General features: G+C 39.3%; 1 long non-coding RNA gene across 1 annotated transcript; it reads left to right on the forward strand.

Moving 5' to 3' along the window:
* The first annotated feature begins 7,537 nt into the window (after window positions 1–7,537).
* Window positions 7,538–8,384, forward strand: LOC113468665. Its single transcript, XR_003392330.1, has 2 exons — window positions 7,538–7,780; window positions 8,327–8,384. It is a non-coding gene; the product is annotated as an uncharacterized LOC113468665 (long non-coding RNA).
* Window positions 8,385–8,684: the final 300 nt, after the last annotated feature.

Consider the following 8,684-nt stretch of genomic DNA (forward strand, 5'->3'; position numbering starts at 1 on the left):
CCTTGATTCAAGGAACTCATGTACCAAATTTCATCAAAAGCAGACCAGGCAATCGGGAGTTATATCGGAACAATCAAAGAAACAAACAAACATCTAAACCAAATGCAAAACGGTCGAGTTAAAACATAGACCTCACAACGTTCGGTTAAATATTTACCTTCATTCGAATAATGTCTACAGTGTTCCCAGAGCTGTCGGTCAGTTTTTCCCACAGGATCTTCTGCAGAAATTTGTCCAGGCAGTACATACCGACTTCTTCTAAAATAACCAACTTGCACCTCTTTTTTTTTCCCCTTTTCTGGACACCCAATTAGTCCAAAATTGCAGAGTGTTACCAGCTAGCCAAAATCACACATACTCGTAAAATCACTACTTTAACGGGTTGCTGCGCTTGGCGGTATTTTGACTGCTTTTGGACAGATTTCGACCGTTTTTTGGCGGTTTCCAGCTATAGCGACAAAACGGTTAGAGATATTGTAAAAGTTAGGGTAAAAGAACACTCAAATTAGCATCATTCAATAGGATAAGGAAAGTCGTGTGATGTTCACACCAGATTTTTCAGAAAGTCTTTGGAATCTTTCGATAAACCCCTGAGCCGCCCAAAGAAGATGACTAAGTTACATGTTTAGCCAGTTAAGTCGGAAGTCTTTGGAATCTTTCGATAAACCCCTGAGCCGCCCAAAGAAGATGACTAAGTTACATGTTTAGCCAGTTAAGTCGGTTTTATTATTGTTTATTTTCCACTCAAATATACGGATTCATAAGCCTTTTTATTGTTTTTTAAATATTTTTTATAACCCCAGGAATTGATTTCTGCCACAAGCCTCGGAACAAATTGTGCCCCATTGGCTTGTCTTTGAAGCACTTTTATGTGTAACTTATAGGTAACAATGAAAATATGCAATTATCTGTTTATTTAGAAACTGATACAACGAAGGACTTGATCCTTAACACAACTCATCAACTTACAGCAAAGATCAACACCATTTTTGGGACCTGTGTCATGTGTACTGTGACCCAAACTTTATCATTGGATGAAATATTTAACAGACAGACAAGACTAGACAACCACAGAAAATGACTGGTAAAAGAAGTAGGTACACATTGTGCTGATCTAATAGCTTTCACGGATCTAGCCCAGTTAGAAGCAATTAAGTCCAAACTTAATACAAAACAGCGAACTTAATTAGTGCTAGCCTACTGCTGGGGTAAAGGTACTGTTTGGTCCTATTCGACTAGTATAAATACTCGTAAGCCGTAAGCAAAATTTGTCACAATTAGTAAGAGTGAACACTTCATCAGGTCCCTGGGTGCAAATAAAGTTAATAATATTGCAATAAACTGGTCGGACAATGGATAAAAACATTTCCGAACATTCTGCATTTCCAGTTCGCCAGTCAAAGTAAATTCTACGAAGAACGCTTTTAAAAATGTACGGACATTTGATAGGAGGGGGGGGGGGAAAAGGAAAAGATGCTTACGCTCGTGGTTGCTCAACTTCATAGATACGGCGGGAACATCATATGAAAGAGGCGAACTTTGCGAAGAAAAAAGACTTGACACGGGACTTCGCATATGAAGGTCCAAACAAGTTCTTTACAAAGAGGAATCCATTCTGAATCTGTCTACCTTGCGGGACATTCGTTTGAAATCAGGGACAAAATTTTAAAGATACAAAGTGCGAAACTCGGGCTGGGTTTGTGCGGCCGGCGAGAAGGTCGTCGCCGAACGGAGGATAAAAACCACCGTCACGAATGGCCGAATTGGCCGATCTTACCACTCGGAGTTAACACAGTGTCAAGGGTTTTCTTTGACGTCAAGCATTTGATTTACACAGGCCAGTATTTCTTGATTTCTGGATTAACTGAAAGCTCTCTGTCGTAAGATCGTGCATAAAGAATTTAGAGAGTTATACAGTGACGTTCAACCTCTATCAAATAAAACCTCAGAACACCCTGTATCTATTGCTGACGATGAGGTTCCCTTTCCTGTAAACTTCCAGAAATACAGGGAGCAGCAGTTTTTATCCCTCCCTATCCTCTTACTTTTTTATATCCTCTATACATTCTGACACCCACTTGAACTTTCAAGTCCCTATTGTTCCGTGATGAGAATGAAAACGCGGCTCTTAATATGCTCAGTTGATTGAATAAATGAAAGTTTATTACTGCCGGGTCTACAGGTTCATGGCGTAACTTTGGTCCGAAATAACGGCCCAACCGTACCTTCTGGAACACAGGGCCCAAGGATACATTCGATCTACATAATTTATTGAATCTCTGTGCCAAGTTCGCGCGAGTTTGGCTGCAATCTACAGGCGGTAGAAATTATTATTGTTGACTTCTAAACTTATAGTGATAGCGAGTAGAGATTGCCCCAGGCAATAATTTCGAACTTTGTTTGTTATTTCTTGTATGTGTGTGCATTGAATTACAACCAATGGTGCAAGCCTAGTTAGCTAGGAGGGTAGCGCGTCTGCCTTGCAAGCGTTAGGTTGGGGGTTCAATTCCGGCCCGAGGTGGATCTCATGATTCTCATGGATCTTATTCTAAACAGATTAGGTTCGTTCTCTGAACTGCTGGCTTTCACCTATCCTATCTTCCTTTGACTTCGGGACGATAAGACCTCAGCAGTTAGGTATACAGTTCCTTAATAAAGAGTCTAAATAAAAACCGTGTAAACATAATGGACTTCTTGGAGGTCAACGAAAGCGACACGGAAGTAAATGACACCATGAAGCAATCTGGCTATTCTTTGGCTGTCATTAGTCACAAACCATAAACTAATACATAGTTTTGAAATATCATTATACCTAATGGGGGAGTGTTGCAATATCGGTGATTGTCATTTCTAATTGCATTCCCAATGACTTGCAAGATGCATCTTGCATAATGTGCTTAATGCATAATGCACGGTTATATTCAGCACTGCATAGAGTTCTAGAGCAGAAATCTTTGGCATAGTCCATTTCGGAACAATAACCTTTTGATAATAGATGCATAGAACATACAAACACTTAAATACAAAGAAACTAGCTCGTTGAGGCGGTGCGGTACAATTTTATGGTGAAGTTCGCTGGATAAATTGTTGTTTTTATGGTACATTGGTACATACCGACTTCTTCTAAAATAACCAACTTGCACCTCTTTTTTTCCCTTTTCTGGACACCCAATTAGTCCAAAATTGCAGAGTGTTACCAGCTAGCCAAAATCACACATACTCGTAAAATCACTACTTTAACTATTCACACACGATTTATCTATTTTTTTCTTCTTTTTACTTTCCTTATCCTATAGGAAGGAAAGTAATGTAATCGGGTCAAAATTTCGATGGTCAGTTTTTAGTGCCAAAACTTTTCTGGACACCCAATTAGTCCAAAATTGCAGAGTGTTACCAGTGCCCTAAATCACCAAAGTATGGAAAAGTATCTTACAAGTGTAATAGCCAATGGAAAAGCAGAATTTTGAAATAGGAAGGAAAGTAATGTAATCGGGTCAAATTTTCGATGGTCAGTTTTTAGTGTCAAAACACGTTTTGAGGTCCCTAGAGCCTAAATCCAAAGTTTCAGCCATTGGTCCGTGTGTGTGTGTCTGTCTGTCTGTGTGTCTGTCTGTCCGTCTGTCTGTCTGTAAACAAAATATCTGGAGAACGGTAAGAGCTAGAGAGTTGAAATTTGGTATGTAGCTGTCAAATGTGACAAGGATGCGACACGAAACTTTTGGTTAAGACCGGTGTAACGCTTGGCGGCATTTTACTGCTTTTTGGCGGTTTTCGGTGTAATTTAACAATATCTCGGGAACGGTATAAGCTAGAGACTTGAAATTTGGTATGTAGTTCACAAATGTGTCAAGGATGCAACACAAAACGTTTGGTTGAGAGGGTTGCTGCGCTTGGCGGTATTTTGACTGCTTTTGGACAGATTTCGACCGTTTTTTGGCGGTTTCCAGCTATAGCGACAAAACGGTTAGAGATATTGTAAAAGTTAGGGTAAAAGAACACTCAAATTAGCATCATTCAATAGGATAAGGAAAGTCGTGTGATGTTCACACCAGATTTTTCAGAAAGTCTTTGGAATCTTTCGATAAACCCCTGAGCCGCCCAAAGAAGATGACTAAGTTACATGTTTAGCCAGTTAAGTCGGTTTTATTATTGTTTATTTTCCACTCAAATATACGGATTCATAAGCCTTTTTATTGTTTTTTAAATATTTTTTATAACCCCAGGAATTGATTTCTGCCACAAGCCTCGGAACAAATTGTGCCCCATTGGCTTGTCTTTGAAGCACTTTTATGTGTAACTTATAGGTAACAATGAAAATATGCAATTATCTGTTTATTTAGAAACTGATACAACGAAGGACTTGATCCTTAACACAACTCATCAACTTACAGCAAAGATCAACACCATTTTTGGGACCTGTGTCATGTGTACTGTGACCCACACTTTATTATCATTGGATGAAATATTTAACAGACAGACAAGACTAGACAAACACAGAAAATGACTGGTAAAAGAAGTACACATTGTGCTGATCTAATAGCTTTCACGGATCTAGCCCAGTTAGAAGCAATTAAGTCCAAACTTAATACAAAACAGCGAACTTAATAGACCGATGACTCACTATGACAATAAATGAGACCGAACAAAACCATTAATCAAGTTTAGACTACTTATGAATTTATAGTTCAAGATATCCATATGGACCGACCAAAGCTTCAACATGATTGAACTTTCAAACAGATTGCATAACACAAAACAACACAATACTCTATTAAACAGTCTAATCACAAACCCAGTGATGATACTAACACCAATAGATATAAAATCAATGGAGTACTTACTAAAGTTTACGTTATGTGTCATAGAACTGATCTTATTATAGACATATAAACAAGGACCGGACTAATGGCTGGATTACAAGAGACTTGGAAGGTGTATCCACACATAGTCAACCGGCCGTCGATTGATGTCCACTGAACCGTCCACACTGCCTCGACAACATAAATTTATCTCGTCGATCGACTATGTGTGGACAAAGCTGAAGAGACCACTCGACAGCTTAGCTACTGGGCCTCATTTCACGAAAGTATTTAACGATAAAAGTTACAATAGACTCTTTCTTGGGTTTTCCAAAGTCTGGTCTCCATCCGGAGTTGAACCCACAGTCACTGACTCTCAAAAATCTACACCAGATGACTCCTCTCCTCTTTTTCGGTTAGATCCATCTCCCTCCCTAGACAAGTTGATTATCACCTATCACTCATTAATCATTATTCACTCATATCAGTAAAACTTCGGTTATCAAACTTATGAAGCATAATTTAGGCATGAACTACAACTGTTCTACGGTCCAAGTACATCAAGTATCAATATTCTAAATCTTCGAGAAGAGCTTCAAGGTAATCAACCCGAATTTTGAAGAGAGATTTTTTTCCCCTTCGTCTACTGGTCTCGAGGCCCAGACTTTAACCCGTGTGTGTCTTGAGGCCCTGATTGTAACGGCTAAGTACATGCTTAGAGTTTTCTTTTCTTCTCCTTTCTTTGTTCTAAGCTAGCCAGAGCCAACAATTATATAGTACTTGAATACAACAATCCCCAACAGAAAACTGAAGACATGCAAAGTTGTTCGTGGTTGGTAGAGTTAGATATTTAGGCAGGTGGTTATTTCGGAGTACGCTTAGCCTCGGGAGGACAAGAGAGCTGGTTGGAATTCCAGCGAAACGGCAAAAGTGTACCTGTACAGAATCTAAAATATTTCAACATGACCAGAGAGCTCAAAGTGCAAGTTGATGAACGTCTAACAAAAACAATGCTGGTGTGAAACAACATAATTATTTAATTACACAAACACTTACCTATCCTACACTTACCTACCTCGGTGGTGTAGTGGTCAAGGCGCTCGCCTGGTAAACAGGAGGGCGTGGGTTCAATCCCAGCCGAGGTATGGAATCTTGTCGTTCAGAAAAAAAAAAAAAATCGTGTCGTGTGTAGTGGGAACACTTTCATTTTTTAAATTACATTACATTACCTTCAAGGACATTTCTTGTCGTTCGGAAAAAAAAAATCGTGTCGTGTGTAGTGGGAACACTCTCATTGTTTAAATTACATTACATTACCTTCAAGGACATTTTTTGTCGTTCGGAAAAAAATCGTGTCGTGTGTAGTGGGAACACTCTCATTTAAATTACTTTGCCTACAGGACATCCGGAAAAAAATCGGATGAAACTCACGACAAGTGGGAACAGGCCTTGAGGTTCAAGTCCCCAGGTTCACGTTGAAGTTGAAGTGTTTGTCAATTTCTGAGAACGCTCGGAGAAGGTTCGGGCATAGTCTCCGAGTAATTTAATTGTGTGAAACATACTTAAATTCTCGTCACAAAACCGAACAAAACCATTAATCAAGTTTAGACCAGACTACTTATGAATTTATAGTTCAAGATATCCATATGGACCGACCAAAGCTTCAACATGATTGAACTTTCAAACAGATTGCATAACACAAAACAACACAATACTCTATTAAACAGTCTAATCACAAACCCAGTGATGATACTAACACCAATAGATATAAAATCAATGGAGTACTTACTAAAGTTTACGTTATGTGTCATAGAACTGATCTTATTATAGACATATAAACAAGGACCGGACTAATGGCTGGATTACAAGAGACTTGGAAGGTGTATCCACACATAGTCAACCGGCCGTCGATTGATGTCCACTGAACCGTCCACACTGCCTCGACAACATAAATTTATCTCGTCGATCGACTATGTGTGGACAAAGCTGAAGAGACCACTCGACAGCTTAGCTACTGGGCCTCATTTCACGAAAGTATTTAACGATAAAAGTTACAATAGACTCTTTCTTGGGTTTTCCAAAGTCTGGTCTCCATCCGGAGTTGAACCCACAGTCACTGACTCTCAAAAATCTACACCAGATGACTCCTCTCCTCTTTTTCGGTTAGATCCATCTCCCTCCCTAGACAAGTTGATTATCACCTATCACTCATTAATCATTATTCACTCATATCAGTAAGAAGGCGCTTCCGTCCTATCCAAACACATACCGCAGGAAATTCTACCCAAAGACTACGGTGGAACTGGGGACTATACGTTGGAGTCATTGAATGACTATTGGCACGATACTTTGATTGAGCATAGAGACTGGTTCTTGAACGAGTCCCTTCACAATTCGGATGAAAGTAAACGACCCGCGGACAGCAAATACAAAGTTGAAGATGAATAATATCTCCATTGTTACATACAGTTCCTTCTATCAAACCTCTTTTTTTACCCACTTTGGAACTACATGGTTGTTGAAAAAAGATCTTAATTTTTCTGGTGTTATTCCTGTTCTAGGTCGTCACAGGTCTACTCAGAGGTTTTGATCATGACTGCTCCCTAGCTCGGCGAATCCCAATTGGAATTCGATAATATCTCCATTGTTACATACAGTTCCTTCTATCAAACCTCTTTTTTTTACCCACTTTGGAACTACATGGTTGTTGAAAAAAGATCTTAATTTTTCTGGTGTTATTCTTGTTCTAGGTCGTCACAGGTCTACTCAGAGGTTTTGATCATGACTGCTCCCTAGCTCGGCGAATCCCAATTGGAATTCTTCCTCTAGGCAAGAACAATCATATTGCTCAGTCTATCTATGGCCCTATAGACGACAGTAAAGTGGACAGGGTGCAGGCCTTGGCGCGCGCCTCTATGACTGTGGTGCAACAGGCCAAGTCAAGTGAAATGAACGCCCTTTGCGTGCAAGTACTGAAGGAGGTAAACAATAAATTAGTCTTATTTTGTACCTGTAGCTTTATCTGGCATCAAAATTGTTGGAGCCCACTTTATTTTATATGTCTCTTGGAAGTCTTGGATTTCAAATCCCCTATGGAACCTATACCGAAGTAGTAGTTCAGGGAAATTCTATCGTAAAAAAGGCCTCGTTGGCGTGAAAAGGCCTCGTTCCATGTTGAAGATGATCGGTTTGGTGTGGATGGAAGCTTTAAGAAGTTGGCCATTGATTGATACTTTTGCAGTCACTTGGATGGAGAGAAGACTGCCATGTTTCTTAAAGTTCCCATGAAAGCTCATTTTGACAGCTATCATGTTATCTGCCCACTGGTTTTCCCGTCCGGAGCTAGGGTTCGATCTTGGAACAGTTGGCGTTCTTCTATCATGTCCTGTATTTGATTTTGGGATGTTATAGTTCCCTTTATGAAACCTAGAAGAAAAAAAAATCATTGGTCTTTTGGACTTAAAGGCCAGTGGAAGAAAAAAGTGTCCAAAATAACGTCACACTTATTATTTAAATAATTTTTACAGGGTGAATCAACAGAAGAGAGTGCCAAGTTCTACGCTCTGCACAGCATAGACTGGGGCAATAGCTGAAACTTTGGATTTAGGCTCTAGGGACCTCAAAACGTGTTTTGGCACTAAAAACTGACCATCGTTTTGACCCGATTACATTACTTTCCTTTCTATAGATAAGGAAAGTAAAAATACTTAAGGACCGTGAAAAATAATACACCTAATCGTAATTATTGGTGGTACTTAAATTTATTTGACTTCCAAGCCAAAACCGTTCCAATAATGAATAATAAAAAAAGCAAATTGACTTGAACTCTAGATAAGTAAATACATAATAGTAAAGTAAAAAAACAAAGCTCAATTTAATGTAAAC

Source organism: Diaphorina citri, unplaced genomic scaffold (assembly GCF_000475195.1).
Source record: "Diaphorina citri unplaced genomic scaffold, Diaci psyllid genome assembly version 1.1 scaffold809, whole genome shotgun sequence".
NCBI lineage: Eukaryota > Metazoa > Arthropoda > Insecta > Hemiptera > Psyllidae > Diaphorina > Diaphorina citri.